General features: G+C 38.5%; 1 long non-coding RNA gene across 3 annotated transcripts in view; it reads right to left on the minus strand.

Annotated features, from left to right (window-relative positions):
• Positions 1-15567: 15567 nt before the first annotated feature.
• LOC111932773 (uncharacterized) overlaps positions 15568-17235 on the minus strand; it is a 78093-nt gene continuing 76425 nt past the window's right edge. For 2 of the 3 annotated variants that reach the window (XR_015273784.1, XR_015273785.1), the window contains one exon: positions 16717-17020. This is a non-coding gene — a long non-coding RNA (uncharacterized LOC111932773). Of the gene's footprint in view, positions 17021-17235 lie in introns of all 3 variants that reach the window. The other variant, XR_015273786.1, reaches the window with a different exon arrangement.

Consider the following 17235-nt stretch of genomic DNA (forward strand, 5'->3'; position numbering starts at 1 on the left):
AATGGAAGAGGAAAGCCAAACACTTTTCCTCCTTGTGAGGATTGCTTGTCGTGAGCTCGACTTGAGCATCACCAGCCATGAGGACTGTTAGTATTGTCTCTCTCCTTTGATCACTCGGGACAGTCAGCCCAGGTTTAGCGAAACCCAAAATGAAATTTAACAGAGAATTATGGTGAAAGGCATTACCACAGACTTCCCTGACTCACTTGCACTGCTGCAGGGTAATACTTCAAAAAATATTAGCACAGATGCATTCAGTGATTTAAATAAATAAATAAATAGAAATTTTATTTTAACCCTTTGTTTCCTCAGCATTTTCACAAACACCAACCCAGAGTTTTATGGACTTACTCTAAAAGGGTAAAACTGTTCATTCAAATAGCACTTTTAATTATTGTAAAAATATTAATATTAAAAAAAATAAATAACTATAAATATTATCTTTTAAAAATTAAGATAGTGATCTAAAATTCTCATTGATTGATGTTAATGAAACCTGTGCTAAGGAACTGTTCCTGATGAAAGAACAGGCACCACATCTGAAAGCAGAATAAAATCCTCTAATTTGTACAAAAACTCTAAATCTACTGACTAACAAACTAAATTTTAAAGGTTACATATAATTCCCCAAAATAAGCTCCTGATATTTCTCATTACTTTGATTTTCCCAACTTCACCATCAGAGGTACTGATAGCTGCCTTCTGTTGCTCATGTGTTAGATCCTTAAGGGTCTCCCAGCTTTTTGTTGTTGGGGTTTTTTTCCACATCAACTCAAATATTACTTCCCTATTTGTAACGTCAGCCACCAAGTGAGGTAAACAAGCACTAGAGCAGATGCCTGGAAAGCACTATCCTATTTTTGCAGCCTCAAGCCCCAGACAAAGTTCCTTTTGCACAGAGGATTCACTTGGATTTTCTTATAAGGTTTTAATCAGAGTTACCTTTGAAATTAACAACTGATGTGAGAAAATGAACCTATTTGGATATACAGGTATACTTTTAGGTTTACTCCACTTTACACAGATCTGTTCAAACCTTTGTCAGAAGAACAATTGAAAAGCAGACACTAAACAGTCTCCAAAATGTAGGTGCAGAGTCTTGTCAGACTTGTCAGACAATTATAGGACACAAAGCAGACCTCCAAAATTCAGGGAAATTTTGATACATTCCTGTCTGTGTCACCTTAACACGTACTTACAGCATGCATTAGCTTATCTTGAGAAAGACTGATATTACACTTAGAAACCTTTTCTACCTACTGTCATTATGAAGTGTAAAATCTAAAAGGATGATTATAAATGAACCTTCTCAAGGTAAAAGTAATGATGTAACTTTTAATAGTTTTACAGTTGCACCTTTATAATCAAAAAAAGAAAGGTATGGTGTCTGACTTCTGTAAATTTTGTTAATTTTAAACATCCAAAGTAACTTCTAATAAGTGCCATTATGTAAAAGATGACCTAAATTTCTGTGGGTTCACATTTTCTTATTAGAATAACCCTTTTTAGATAATCCTTCGAATTTGCCAGTGTCTTTATTTTTTCCCACACTGAACCAAGGAGCAGAAAAATCTTTATTGTGTATTTATTTTTAAAGTTGTGGAAGGAGTTTGGTTACTTTGTATGTCAACTTACACCTAAAGAGAGTTTAGAAAACAACAATCTTAATGTACTAGTATATAGAAAGGTTTGATTAATATCCTTTAACAACAGTGAAAAGAACCACATTTTATTGTACTCCCATGACACCACCAAGCAGTGGCAGCAATAATCCTTCACCACACTGTATAATGAAAAAAGCACTACAACTTAAAAGAAAAAAAAAATTACAATTCACTATAGCTTTCCTTTAGAGTGCTATAAAATGCATCCACATTCACATGACAGCATGTGCGTGTATATGTGTCTCTTAATAAAGCTTCTCTGAAGGGCAATACAGCATGTACCATGGAAACAGGGGTTGCCATGGAAAGAGTGCTTTTTAGTAGATGGCAAAAGAAATGAGGATTTGATTCCCTCTTTCTCACTTGTCTTAAAAAAAGATATAAATCTGTGTAACTATTGACATCAGCAGAGATATTCCTGAAAAACGTCAGCATGAACGAACAGACCCGATACGTTCACAGCGGAGAATTTTTGGCATCAGGGCTGTGGTGGTGTGTATAGTCTGCATTTTCAGGGCAGCTCTCCAGCTATCCCTCACACCACACGGCTCCGCAGCCAGCCCCCCTCAGGCACACTTGTGACATGTCCTTCCAAACACTGCAGGAGCCAGAGCCACAACAAGCCACAGGAGAGTGGATTTGCAAAGTTGCTGTTCCTCTCTTGCTCAATTCTCATGCAGAAAGTGCCAGAATCATCTACCTGCCAGATCTTTCCTTTGCTTGAGTACAAAACATTTTCTGTTATAATGTACATGGTGTTACAAATGAATGAAAAGCATGAATCAAATTAGCTTAAAGCATATTGGTTTTCAGACATGCTTAAAATGAAGACCGTATTGATGTGTTTCATCTAACTTATTCATTAAAATGGCATTCTTGATGTCCTCATGTTACCATAATCTCTGAAGCACTGGACAAACAAGTACATTTGTTTATCACTCTTTCCTTACTAAAGAACAGGGCTTTATTAAAGAGATCAATCACCTGTGTACAGTTTAATAGCCTGAGCTGTGCATGTAAGACAGAGCTTCCTTCAATAGCCCACAACTCCTGAAGTATAGAGGGACATGTAAAACCATTTGTTGCTTTAATAAAACAAAATATTTCTCAGAGCTAGCAAGTACCCTATTAAAATTAGCAATTTGAGACAGAAAAGCAGAGCTTAGAAGAAACGAATTCTAATAAAAGGAGCAGAATCAATCCTGTTCACTTACTTCCAAAAGACCCTATGCTTCCAACCAGAGACACAAAAACACTTTACATGCTTAATGCACTGCCTTCCCTCTTATTGAATCACGCTTATTGTGGAAACAGTCTTTTGAGGCTTCTAGCTGTTTGGAGGTAATTGGAGGATTGCTGCTTCTAATGAATGGTCTCCTCATAATGGAGGCCAAAGTGTTCAAAACAATGTCAGAGGCAAAGCGTACAAAGGAAAGCTTTTCAGAAATGCCAATGAACAATCTTGAAATACATTATTTTACTAAAAGATGATCTTTCTTACTAGGCTACTGCTATAGTGTAATGAAGTTGTATTAGCAGAGGAAATAATGTTTTATTAACACTGTTGGATGTTACTACAAATTGCAACAGCCACTCCTTCCATGATGAAAGGCTGAAAAGAGATCTAACATTAATTAAGATCACACCTTTGAAGACTTCACTTTCTCACAATCAAGAGTCAGTAAATAGCTAAGCTGTTTGCTTAATTGTCCTTTTACCTATGTTAAAGTGAAGAACAGGAACTTTCTCATTAGATGAAAACTTGTAGTTCAGTACCCGTCAAGCTTTTGAGTGTTCTAATTAATTTCTTAACTATTTAGTTTCATAACGAGACTGTTTCATTTGGGGGAAAAAACTTCCTTTAACTGCCATCTTTGATTAAACAGTGGTTTTAGCAAATGGAGTCATGCAAAGAAGCTGCTAGCAGCTGTAACATGAAAGAAAAAAGTTATTGAAATAACATTTTATAAGAAAACAAGGCCGCTGTAGGTAGCAGCAACTAAACAAAACACTAAGGTGATCAAGAAATGTTTCACAGATTTTGAAAATAAAGTCAAAAACACAGAAGAAAACCAATCCTTCATCTCCTATCAGCTGTTCCTGTTGCCAATGATTATGGCAATATTTCACAGAGAACATATGGCAGTGTTTATAGCCATCAGGCAGTATTTCACAGAAGCTGCGACACCATGTGTCCACCAACTAGCCTTTCTGATTGCAATTAATTAGAGAAGAAGCAGGAGGCACTTTTTAAATAACATTACATCTTCGAGATTCCTGAAGTTCCATGGCCCGTGTACAAGACTAAGTGACAGGAAAGTCTATTAAAATTGTAACAAGCCTAGTACAGTGAGTCTGTCCTTGAGGAACAAGACCTAATAAAAAAAAATACTCTCCTTAAGGAGCATAAGAAAGAATAGAAATATAATAAGCCGTTCAGGGTGGTACTTTGGAAGCCTGCAACAATAAGGAAATATTGAAGACCTTTAACAGGCCATTTTATGAAACAGATTCTGCAGGAAAGCTGCCATAGTGAAGGCTATAGAGCTGGTTTATAGTTGCTAGACCCAGGAGAATGTGTACCAAAATTACATGGGGATCTATTACGGAGCCGAAACTTACGAAATATACTGTGACAGTCATTTCATGACTCCTATTTTAATAAAGGCAAGGAAGAGAGGAAAACTAAGGGTAATAACTACCCAATAGGTTTTCATATGGAAGTGGAAAGCTGAACTTCCCCAGCCAGCCCCTGCAGCTGAATCCAGCACTTCCAGGTAGCCCCACTCAAAGATAAAGCAGGGGGTGGCCAGTACCACCCCATACAACTTCAGCAGCACTGCAGAATATAGTGCAATTACTCCCATGAATAAAGCTTTCATTACAGAGGTGTTTTTCCAACCCAGTGCCATCTGACCCACTAGGAATCAGCCAGAAAAATCACACGAGCTCAAAATTGTACCAAAACTGATCCAACAGGCAAGGCACCAGTCAAAACTGATGCAGAGAAGTTCAGCATCATGTTCCTGCATGGGATGGGCTCATAGAATCCTCTCACCTTACTGGACACCTTTGCCTGCTTCCCTGATGCTCCTTGTCTTGAGTTGGGATTCCATTTCCTGGAGAACTGGAATAAGAGAGCAAGTTTGGAAGAAACCTGTCTAGCTGTACCCTTAGCAGAGCTCCTTTATTCCAAAACTCTAAGCTCTGATCGTATACCTGAGCTCACCCTGCAGCTTTTCCCACAGCTGGGGTACAAATGTATCTCTCTCTTCTCTCCAGACTCTTAGTCTCATAAAACTTTTAGAAACTCAACACCTTTGAGATCCCACTACATCCATTGAATTTTTCAAAGTTAGCCAGCAACCTCAGAAGTTATTAAGACATATTAACAGTGCAGCCATTCAAGCCTCTTTTCCTTAAGAAAGCAGGCTTTTATATTCCTGTGCCATTATATTCTTGTTATTTTAGTATTTCCTTCATTTCCCCAAACCTCTAATCTCTAATTTTTATTACAGAATTCTCATCTTGGGACACAGGAAAAGCAAATGGTGTTGGAAAATAATGGATACATTTATTTTTATTATTCTTAAGAGCAAAATTCCACAATATACTCATGGTGGATCTTGAAAAGATAAATTAATGACCACAATACACCTGTCTAATTGTAGTACAATAACCTAGGATCTGTTGTCACACATGTGACATGACAGAAAATACAGGCTATGTTTAAAGGTGTCTCAGGCTGTTGTGATTGGTAAAAATCTTTCCTCTGGATCTGGGCATGCTATTTAAAACTCCAGGTGCAGCCTCAACACCAAGCAGCAGCTAAAAATGAGCCACCATTCCACCCACCACTACGCTCGCATGATGACAATAGAGTAACTTTATAAATAAATAAGTACCAAAATAAAATGACAGCTGGCAACTTCACCATTCTTGTCTACACTTTCCTAGGAGCAGAACTAATATTTTGAGCTGTGCATGCAGAATGCTTTCAAGGTTTGTACTCCATCAAAAAAGTTCCCAAACTGCGAGGCTGACAGCTGCCACCAACTTAACAGCTATACTAAAGTTCCTGGCACAACTTATAGTGGCTTTCCTAAAATTTAAGGGTAGCTTCAATGCTGGAAGGAAATTGCAATATATTCCTTAATAAAACATATTTCAATGAACAAAAGAAAGAACTCAGAGAGAAATTCCTGTGCAATATGCACCACTAGCTGTGGTGCCATTTCTACAGTGTTTACTAATGTTAATTTAAGGACAGTAACACAAATGCCACTGATAATCAAGAGCTGTAGCAGGGATCACCCTCCCCAGTTAAATCCCTCTTTTTGCCCCTTTCAAGAAGCTCCCATGGGTGCCCTGCTTTTCATGTGGGCTGGAGCTGGATGGGCCCCCAGCCCATGCCCCTGGGATGGTCAGAGGCTGCAGGCTCTCCCTTCCCTGCTGAAATGCAAAGGCAGTGCAAGGAGTACCTTACACCCTTGGACTGATCTGACCCAGCCATCCAGGTCTGGTGGATGCAGCCTAAAGCCAGGGGAGGAGTTGAAGGCAGCAGCACCACTCTACCTCAGCCTTTGCTTTAATGACATCAACACAGCTTTGGATATGACCCACTACATACAACTATGGTCTTCCAGGGGAAAAAAAAAAAAAAAAAGCCTAAAAACATTATGGATTTCAGCAGGAAGGAGGCATCACACACAGAGATACTCTGCCTTTCACAGTGGCTGGTCTGGAAAGATAAGCAGATGAAAAGTAGAAGAGTAATTTATATCCCCGCTAGCTAAAGTGGGAAAACTATATTTTTTCCCCAAAACACCAGGACGTGACAGTACAGCTTTCTTTTGGACAAAAAAAATATTCTTGACTCAACTATATGCATAGTTATCCTTATAACAGTCATGTCAGCAAGAACAGTCATAGTAATAAAAACAAATATATATAGGATACCTGTGAAAAAGCCACAATTTGAGCAGAGCTCATCTGAGCCCCAGCACTCTGCACTAGCCAGCCTCCTCACACCAGAGACCCAACCAACCCTAATGCCAGATTTGAAATGTTGTTTTTTTTCTTTTTAAATTTGAGGTGCACAACCTGCAACCCCCTGGTGAGGGACCACTGATTCCAGTCCATCACCTGATATGCTGACATGATCTGAGTGATCAGATAACTAGATGAGAATGGAAAGGAAAACCAAGATGGTTCTGAAAGTCACATCTCACACCTCTCTGCAATCCTGACACTGCCCTGAGGAGTTAAGAGAGCAGCTGATGATCAGTGGCCCATCCATTCTGTGCTGGAGAGACTGGACCCTGCCACTAGTCCACATTGCACAAATGAGAAATAATTAGGAGATATAAATGGTCATTTTAATGAATAATTGACTTCTACCATAATTATTACAGCTCTGATCATCTCCAGAATTTATTTGTACAAGTACCTCAACACCAAGATTAATTTAATTTTCTCTTAGGCTAACAAAAGAACTAGATGAATAGCTGAGTTGAAATAAGACATTTTCCTGATATCAAGCAAAGCCACTTTGAAACTGGATTTCACATTCCCTTTCTGCACACACCTTGAAAGAGTCAAGCTGAAAATGAAAAAATCTGAATTTCCAGTTCTCAGTAAACAAAGCAAGTTATGCTTAAAAAGTTCTTTTAATTCTTTTAGAACTCTTCTAGTAGTTGCAGCTGGAAGAACACACAGTAGTTCCTCTGAATGAGCTATATCTTCAGTGAAGATTACTTGAAGATGTACACATTACATGCTATTATCTGGATTACCTTTAACAAGAATAAATGGATAAGACAAAATATGCTCTTTTTATGCTTATGGAATTTGGCAATATTCTAATTTCCTTGCACAGGCTGTTTAGAAGGAAGTGCTATTATCAGATGTCACAGGCTACTTGACACCTTTGCACATATCACGCAGAGGAATGACTGAGGACATTAGAATTCTTAGCCTGAGCCATCCTAAACATGACACACTTCAGATTCTTTCTGCCCAGAATAGTGCAAAACAAACAAACAATTAAAAACAGAAGCTAGATCAAAAGCAGGTTTTTTCCTGCAAGAACAGCTACAGAAACCCCACTGAACATGCTGTTTCAGAAGAACTTTGAAATAATATTTCTTGATCATTACATCATTCTTCAGATGCTTTTTAATGATGCATTAGTACTTAGAGCCATGTAGTTTGCTATTTCTAAAGACAACAGTACCTGCTAGGTCAAACTGTCTCCTGGCTGATTTACACCAGGAGAGTTAATGGTTTAGATGAGATCATTACATTACATAAAAACTGCCCCAAAACATCTAGGGAAAAAATACAAAGTACAATAGTTGTTAAGCATTTGAGTGCAAGGAAAATGGTAGCAAAGACTATTGCTAATGAAAGTTTATAATTGAAAGACATGGAAACAAAAAGCAAAATAAGAATCAAAATGAAAGTTGCTTCTTTACCATGAAAGAATTTTCATTTGACTTTTTTCCTCATGAAAGGTCATTTAGATAGAAATTTTAAGATTTTTTTTATCCCTTTTAAATATCTGCTCCAATTAAAATGATCTAAAAGCATTTTTCTTGTTCCAACCATTCAACTGGTCAAGATTGACTCAGAATCAAGATCATTAATTACAGCAGAAATTCAGCATTAATAAAAAATGAAGGCAAAACCTACCTTCAAATAAAGAAACACTAAGAGGAAGAAATATGCATTCTAATTTATTCATTTTTACCAAAATTCAAAGTTGATCTAATAACACCAACAGTATTCTTATTTATACACCTGAACATTTTGTCTAGTGTTAATTATATCTTCATTATTTCAAAATTTTCTTTCCTCAACCAGCAATTACAAATTACATTAGAATACAGCCCAGGGCTTAATAAAATAAATAAATAAACCACCACACAAAACAACAAACCTTAACAAGACTTAACAAACAAAGACTTAAGACCATTACGCACCTTCTACAAACATTTACTTAAATGTTGGAAGGTGAAAAATTGAACACTCAAAACCTTTGTTAAACTACCCTAAAAAAATTTTCAGCAATCATTTTGAGGGCAGATCTTTCTGCATTATAGGCAGGCTGTAATGAGCATACCAAAACGTTGATGCTTTTGATTTTTGCTTTTGATTTTTGGAAAGCTGCAAGGGTCATGTTTGTACTAAACCCAAGCAAAGCTTACAAATAACTCTTTAGGCACTTTGGAAAGAGCAGCAGGGCTCTGCCTACAAAACAAACCTGAAGGGCTTGGAAGACAAGGGGAAGGGCTGGTTTGATTTTTTACATTACTTTATGAGAAGAAGAAAGGACGTACCAACATTTGTCTGCATACTGTGTAGCATGGGCCTGCTGTGTGCTTCTGTCCCACAGCCCAAAAATTCCACAACCCCAGAGCTGCACACCATGGCCCAAAAGCTGCATTTTTGATAGTGGGTGCTCATGTCCTTTGGGAGGGACCAAACAAGTACAAGTCATTGGATGAGATCTGGAACTCACTTTTAGAGAGGAAGAGGAGAGTTGAGCATCTTCAAAAGAAACATTAGAAGCAATCAACATTGGGTGATGCCTTTTTGTTTGACACTGGTGTTCAGATCACCACTGTGAAATAAAACACAAGCTTATATCACAGCCACGAAAATACGGAAAAGAGGACTAAGTTGGAATGTTTTAGCTTTATCAAAGGGCACACTGCATAGCAAATAAACCTAAGATGATCTACTATTAGAACAGAACAGAGTAACTCTCACATGCTTGTACTTGTTGTGTTGTGTCTTTTTTTGCCATCTATTTTCAGTAAGATCAGAATTCACAAGGCATAATTTGTGTTAGGAAGAACGCTAATAATTAGGTTATTTATACTTTGTTCTCATTATCTTCAACTGAAAATTACTGATGATAGAATGATACTTGCAAACTTATTTGTATTCATATTTTACTCTTTGGAGGCAAAGATAATTCTCCAGGACACATAATTTTTCCTATCACTTTGTTCTGAGTAAATGCAATAATAGACTAGTAACTCACAGCTTTTGGTTATGCTCCAAAATAGTTGTAAGTCTCAAAGAGGGACCTGGGGGAACCAACCACATACCCACAAAGGTTTCATGCTTCTAGTCCACAGCAGTGTGAAAATTGAACCACTAAATCTTTAGGGCAGTAAATGACCTTGAAAACTCATCCAGATTACATTTCTTCATTACCATAGGATTTATCTGCTCTGGACATCAGACTTGCTTCATCACTGTGCACTTGCCTGGCAACTACTGCTGTGTGCCTGACCTCAGTTACTGTTCTGGGCCAGCCCCAGCCACTGTGTGAGGGCACTGAAGGATGGGTACCACTCTAAGGGTCCCCTGCCGTGTTTGTCCTCAAGTCCCAGTTTGCCAGCTCTTGTGGATCAGCCAAGCCCATGTTGCCCTCAGTATGTTTTTCCCAGATTTTTGGCTTCTAGCACCACCATGCATCAAAGATTTAGTGTTTAACTCATGCTTGCCATCAGTGCCCAGTCCTGATAGAATGCTTTGGGTATTAGAAGAGTTTTACACCAAACACAAATGACCACTGCATACAGACTGCTGAAGTTCACCCCTATTTTTTTAATCTTGAGACAGTCCTCAGTCAACAGCCAACATCCCAGGCCAGGACAGTATTGCATGGATGAACAGAGATCCCACAGTTGTGTCCCTCAACTCTAAAGAGGCAACCAGCCACCCAACCCACCTTGATTTGGCCAAACAGTTGCTGATGTGGGCAATGTGCAGATGTACTGCAGCATGGATGACACACATCATTCTGAAAATGCTGCCTGCTGAATTTCAGCAGCAATAAATAACAAAAATAGAGCAGCTGTTGCATGACTTGGCAAAGCACAGCCTCTGGACAGATGCAAAGCATGAGCTCCCATGCAGTGAACAGCACCAAGATCTCATTAGGTCTGTTCAAGTTGTGAGCTTTTTGTTTTTAAGTCATTGCCACAGTTCTGAAATTGAAAATTGGAGATTATAAAGTGTTATCTTAATCATTTCTTGAAAACATAGACCAGTTTAGATCACCAAGGCTATTTGAAGCAGACATCTTCCTTGAAGCTACAAAAATGACAAAGTGAGAGCAGCACAGCACATGGACACAAAGGCAGCCAGTCATGTTTTACCCTTTCTACTGCAACACAGATTTATGTTGTGTCCATAATCTTTCCAAAGATTACAACAGCATTACTGCTACTCCTTCAGCACAATATATGTTTTCAAACTCCATTGCTCTGACTTGCGGAGTATTCTTTGAGATCATCTTTTCTACATTCTCATCTCACTAGCTGGCCTCAGGAAATGTCATCTCCTCCAACAATACCAAGAGTTTCTCCATTTTCTGAGCTCCATCCAAGAGCAAATGGATTCCATCGGGTTGTGGATCAGAGCCTCAAAAACATCACTGACCACAAAGTCATGTGGAGTTATAGGGTAGATAGAAACAACACAGAAATCCCTAAACATTAGGCAGCAGGAGCTCTCCTCTGGCCAGACCCTAACCCGAACATCTTCTGACCTCTTCGACCATTTGCTGCCTTGGCACTTGGCCAGTTTGGTCAATGCTGCTTTTCTGAGAGCAAGTCCAACAGGCCCTCAAAATATATAAATAAAAGCAAATTTTTAAAGGGAAACCACTTCTACTGGGACTAATGAATATAATGGTGGTGGAGCAAGTCAGCCTAAACAGAGAACCCACTGTCAACAGTGAATGCATCCTAACAGTTTCTTACTTCTTGGTCCCCTAGTTAAAATAAAGCTCTTCTCTTTTTTGGCCTCACAATGTCATGTCAGATTGTCCTTCCTTTTCAGCCGTTTTTGTCTTTGCATGCATTTGATAGCATTTTTTTTAATAAAAGTGGAGGTGTTCTTGGCATTTCTGCCACAACAGCAGGGCTTGAACTTAAGGTCAAATTAAAGGAACAGTGTGTTCTGTTACTATGACAACCATTCCAGGCTAATATCAGTACAAAGATACCAAGAATGAAGTGATAAAATCACTACATTAGTTTAATAAACAAGTTCCATTGTCATCATTTTGCTATATATATATATATATGTGGTTCTTTGAAAAAATATCAAATTTCGGAACTTGTTCTGCTTGGCCTGTCATTCATTATCTAACAAAAATGAAAAATTTTTACTTTTCTCAAGAGCTTCAAAATTACAGGTATATTGAAAACTCATTAAGGCTGCTATAGATTTTAAAGCCATTTTCTAGGTACACCAAATTTTGCAGACCCTAAAGCAAACCCTAATATGACATTTAATTTCAATTCTCACTTTACATATTCATATTCTGCCTCAACCTTTTAATAAATGTATAATTGAATTTTAAATATAAATCTCAATGTGTCAAACTATGAAGTGAAGGGCATACCTTAGAAATTCTTTATACCAAGAGGACAAATGTGAATGAAAGGCCTTCTCAGCACGCACCCAGAAGCTGGTGCGGCGAGCTACAACCTGCGCATGTCTCCCACGTCCTTTATCTAACATCCTGGTCCAGAGCCAGTTCCAAAGCCAGCAAGGCTGAACATGCACAGAGCTTGCTGGAGCTGGGTCCAGCTACCCTTGCAGTTAGTGAAGGGGACAGAATTTGCCAGCCCTGGATGCAAAGTAACTAACGCCATAGGGTTTGAGGCAGGCACCTTGAGGCAGGCTCCTGGAAACCCAGGCCAGCGCCAGACAGGGAGAAAATGTTACTGCATTTATTACTGGAGTGAGAATATCCCACCCAGCTCTGCTTCCCACTGACCTCCTGGGCAGCCTGGAGTTAGATGGTCAGTGAAGGGGCCAGAGACATAGATCACCATGCTGAATGAGTGCCTCTATACCAGAACTGCAAATAAAACAAAGATTTAAAATGTCACTTTTGGCTAGTGATGACAATAGTGGCTAGAGAAATAATTAACACTGATTTCCATATTACTGATAATTCTGCAAATGAAAATGAATGGGGCCAAATGGTTCTGAGAATTTACGATAACTCCAGAAAGTCAGGAAATCCAACAGAGTCTGAGCACTTTATTTGCAAAATAATTTGAAATTACTTTGCATAGTAATAGGATTCTGGAGATATGTTGTTAACCATGCAGAACAGCCACATTGATTGAGAGCTGCAGTAGAGAAAAATAAAAGGTTTTTTTTCACAACAGAGGATTGCAAGACATTTTTGTGACCTTTTTAACCAGATAAAAACAAATGTCATCCAGTTCACCCACCACAAATCACCAGCACAACATCACTTGAAAGACAGAGATAGGTCACCAGGCCCACCAGAAGAGACACTGCCTGTTTTCACTAGACAAACCAAAGCAGCAGATCCAGAAAAAATTTCTGTAGCATTTCCTCATGTGCCCTCAGACATGCTTATATGGAAGTCACATCATCACTGCAAAAAATTAATCTTTTCAGTATATGAGAAAATATTTAGAAAACATGCTAATAAATTAATCTTATTTATCTTTTAATAAATATATACACCTAATATTTACCTTTAAAATAAAGTCAGACCAAAAATGAATTGCTGATTAACAGAAAGATGCTCATAAGCTGCTATCAGAGTGCTGCTGACACTCTTCCATCTCATGCATTCATCTCCTTCTTGGAGCATGCATTTGACATCGATTTACTGCAATTGCACCAGCCTGGCATCAGAGAGCAGGCACTACACAGGAGTAGCCTATGGTCTTCCAGCCACACATCTATACACAGACCCAAGAGCTGTAAGCTGTAACTGCCAGTTCCTCCCAGAAAGTCTCAGGGCAGAAGGACTAGCTGACCTAATCAGTGCATTGTTTAAATAGGTTTTGCAGTGAGGACACAAGCTAATCCTTGGTTGACAGGCCAGCCAGGGGAATTTTTTTTTTATTTTTCTGTGATTAATGGACTTGACATCCATGTTCCCACAGCTTGTGCTAAACATGCAGTTCATACCTTATTGTTAAATACCACCAAGAACACAGAAAACTAAACTCTTATGACAGCAGAATGACTATGCCAGAGGGAAGATTTTTTTGAGACAAATATTGGATTACTCCAGAAATGTAACACAGACTAATAGTGCACTACAAAAAGGTTCATGATCTTGGGCCCCTGAATACCTTGCACCCTTAGACTGACCTTTTTGAATAGAAAATAGATTGTGAGAGTTCAGAGATCTAAAGATGTTATCCAAAATTATACTGGGAGATCATGCTCACATACAACGTGTTTGTCCTATTTAAGTCAGGGGCATATGCAATCAGCATGACCTTTCATTTTGTATTTAGTCACTGCTCAAAGCAATATGACTAAAGCATTGATGGAGGTCTCCCTCTTCCAGAATTCACAGGTTGGAATGTGAGACGAAATGCAAGATTCAGAAATCCTGATTTTTGTTTTTCTCTACATTTTGCACAGATGCCAATAATAAAAAAGAGTTAAAACATGCCAGTCTGAAATAGAAAAGCAGTGTCAGTTCATAAGGGATGCTGTTTAAACAGTTAGCTCTGTCTGAACTATTCTTGTTTTAGACTAGGAAGTATTTTAAACCTTAATTACTACAGTCTGCAAGACTGTGACAGATCTCGCTTTTCCTTATGGGCACCTTGCCAGGATGAAGCATGAATTCTTTTAAGATGACCATACTTAATTAGCACTTCAGCTAACTTTCTGGTGCCTACATGATTCAATAGACTACTTCTGGCTTTGGCAAGTAGATCTGTCTGTTGCAGTTTGGGAGCTTCTAAGGTCAAAGCTATTTTTCATGCATTTTCACAATTTGTCATTATGTCTTGTTTGTTCATGGATTTTGATTTCTGTGCATAAAGTACAGACTAGGAAACTGAAATTTTGTGGACCAAAAAAACCCTTACTTTGAATATTCTTTACCGTATCAATAGTCATCACTCGATTGTTGGCTCAAAACGCTGTTATAGAACTCGGATATGTATTTACAACTACAGCTCTGTATGGCAATAGAGATAATAGAGATGGAAGAGCTGAGTTATTGTCCAGGAGACTGTTCCAGATTCTGAAAAGCACAGTTGGGACACAAGAATGATGTCGTAATAAAAACACAGGAGAAGGCACAGATCGCCTGGAAAAAACAGTCTTCCTTTAGCAGTGTTTATCACCTCTTGGACAGCACGTGGGCTGCAGAACAGCCCCAGCACCGTGCCATGGCATTGCCTCTGCCCAGCAGAGTCCTGGGCCAGCAGGGAGGCACCCTGCACTGGCCCAGCCACCAGCCAGTGCCACCCTCAGTCGCTCCCACTGCGCTCTCCGCTGGCTGTGCCTGACAGGGGCAGATGAGTGATTAAAGTGACAGGGCTTCAATCCAGAGAGGAGCTTGTTTTAGCACGGGCCTGTCTACTTCAGTAAATCTCCGGCTTTATCAGCTCTGTGCAACTGACTCATTTAGACCTGATCGGTGGCAGTCCATCCTGGCAGCCCCTTGTCAGTGACAGCCCTCAGGTGCCTGAGCATGGCAGGCTTGATACGAGTCAGACCCTGCTGTGAACAGAGATTAACCTGCAAAATCATGCAGGGCTCCTTTTAAGTGTGTATTCTAGCCAGGCACAGTAAAACTACAGACTTTGTCAGACTTGGTAAACTTTCTTTAGCTTCTCCATTTCCTGCACCTCGTTTACATTCACTCTGGAGGATGAATAAAAATAACCAATGACCCAGGCAGCCTGACTACTGCGCAGAAACCACATGAGCCAAGATATTTCTAAATGGTCTTTGTATAACCAAGTATTTTGCCAGACAACACTGGAGTGGCTTTCAAAAATCTGCATAGCCATATAGATGAAATATTAATAAATTTAATATTGAAATATTTTATTAAATTAATATTAATTCACCATTAAATTTTTAAGAGTTTCATATTTCATAAGAAAATCACAGTGAAACTACCAATAGGGACTTAACATGTGAAACCAATTATACAAGATCATTATGCAATGCCTCAAAAAGCAATCCAAACAGTTCTCAGTGATAAAGAGGAATTAAGAGAATTTTGCTTACAAACCACTGTTTTTGCAAATTCTCACTGGAAAGGAAATTTGTTCTCACTCACAAATGTATCAAGTATGTTACTAGAACATTAAAATATCATTCTTCTTTAATTCTGCAATATACACATATGGTCCCATCTTTTTTTTTTTTTTTTTTTTTCCTACAGCAGTAAAGTCAACTCTCTGAATTTTTTCTGTGGTTATTGGTGAATGTTCTTGAAGAAGCTGACTTACTGACAGGTGAAAACAAAAGCTTTGATTGAAATCAACTATCTTCTGACAAAGCAATAGGTACAATAGTGGTGGTTTTTTCAAGTGGGCCTATTCAATTTCTGCTAGTAGTTCCAAGCCTCACAGTTAGCTTCTTCTTGAGGATCCAATTTTCCTTTCTACAAGTACACCTATATTTCTTCTATCGATGTTATTCTTAAAAAATCATCTTGATAATATCAGATTCATTTAAAGCATAAGCAATAGATTTTGTTCAGTTATTCGCTTTCCTTTAGATGTTCTTCTAAGGCAGTTCACTTTTGCCCTCTCAAGTATTCATAGTCCAACAAACTGCAGTCAGAACATCCCAGTCAGCTGCCTTCAGATGTGAGCTACCAGCTTATAAAGTCACAATGCAGACTACCTTTCACTGTAGCAAGGTGTAGCCAGACTAAATTAATTTTTCAATGACATTAAAATCTTGTTTGTATAACGAACAACACTGGACCGAAATGGTGCATGGGGCTTCATAATTAGATAAAGCCATTGTTTAGAGTCAGACAGTGCCCGTTTACAGTTCAATAAACCACTTGTCACAGTTGCTTGGTCAGAGCAGATCTGGATGTCAATGGAAACAGTTAGCACTGAGGTAGCGAAATAAATTGGTCTCCTGGGTATATAAATTGAACATCAATATGAATATGCCTCATCAGTAAAGACTGTAATTTACAAAGGTTTTATAAATACTGTTTTATATACACTGACATTTAAGAAAATGCCTTGACATCTTTTATGCTTAATTTATTTTTTTTTAAGGCTTAACAATGACCTCTTGTCCATGAGTTTCATACATATTACTGCAAACATTACAATCTAATGCCAGCACTTACAGTACTTTGAATATTTTCCTTAATAAATAAGTATACATCATTATACCAGATTGAGGAGGATTTACATTTCTCATGTTGGTTTTGCCATTTGGAAGTTCCCAAGAGAATCAGACAGAAGCCCACTCACTACCTTGCTTCTAGCCAGGATGAAGTGCAACTTCTTGGTTGTCCCAGCACCATCAGTATGTGTCCATTGGTGACTCTGGAACCAGAACACAAATTTTAACTTTTCATTGTGAGACTCTACCCTTAACTCTTAAATGAGTTAGATTTATTTACATTTTTGCTCCTTAATAATCTCAAGAAAGCCATTAGTCCCACACAAGATCATGTACACTTAAATAGTCTGCTTCTTTGTCCTTACTTGACCAGAACTAGATAAATGGCTAAGAATAAAAGTGATGCTGATCAGTCTGC

Source organism: Cyanistes caeruleus, chromosome 9 (assembly GCF_971803275.1).
Source record: "Cyanistes caeruleus chromosome 9, bCyaCae1.hap1.1, whole genome shotgun sequence".
NCBI lineage: Eukaryota > Metazoa > Chordata > Aves > Passeriformes > Paridae > Cyanistes > Cyanistes caeruleus.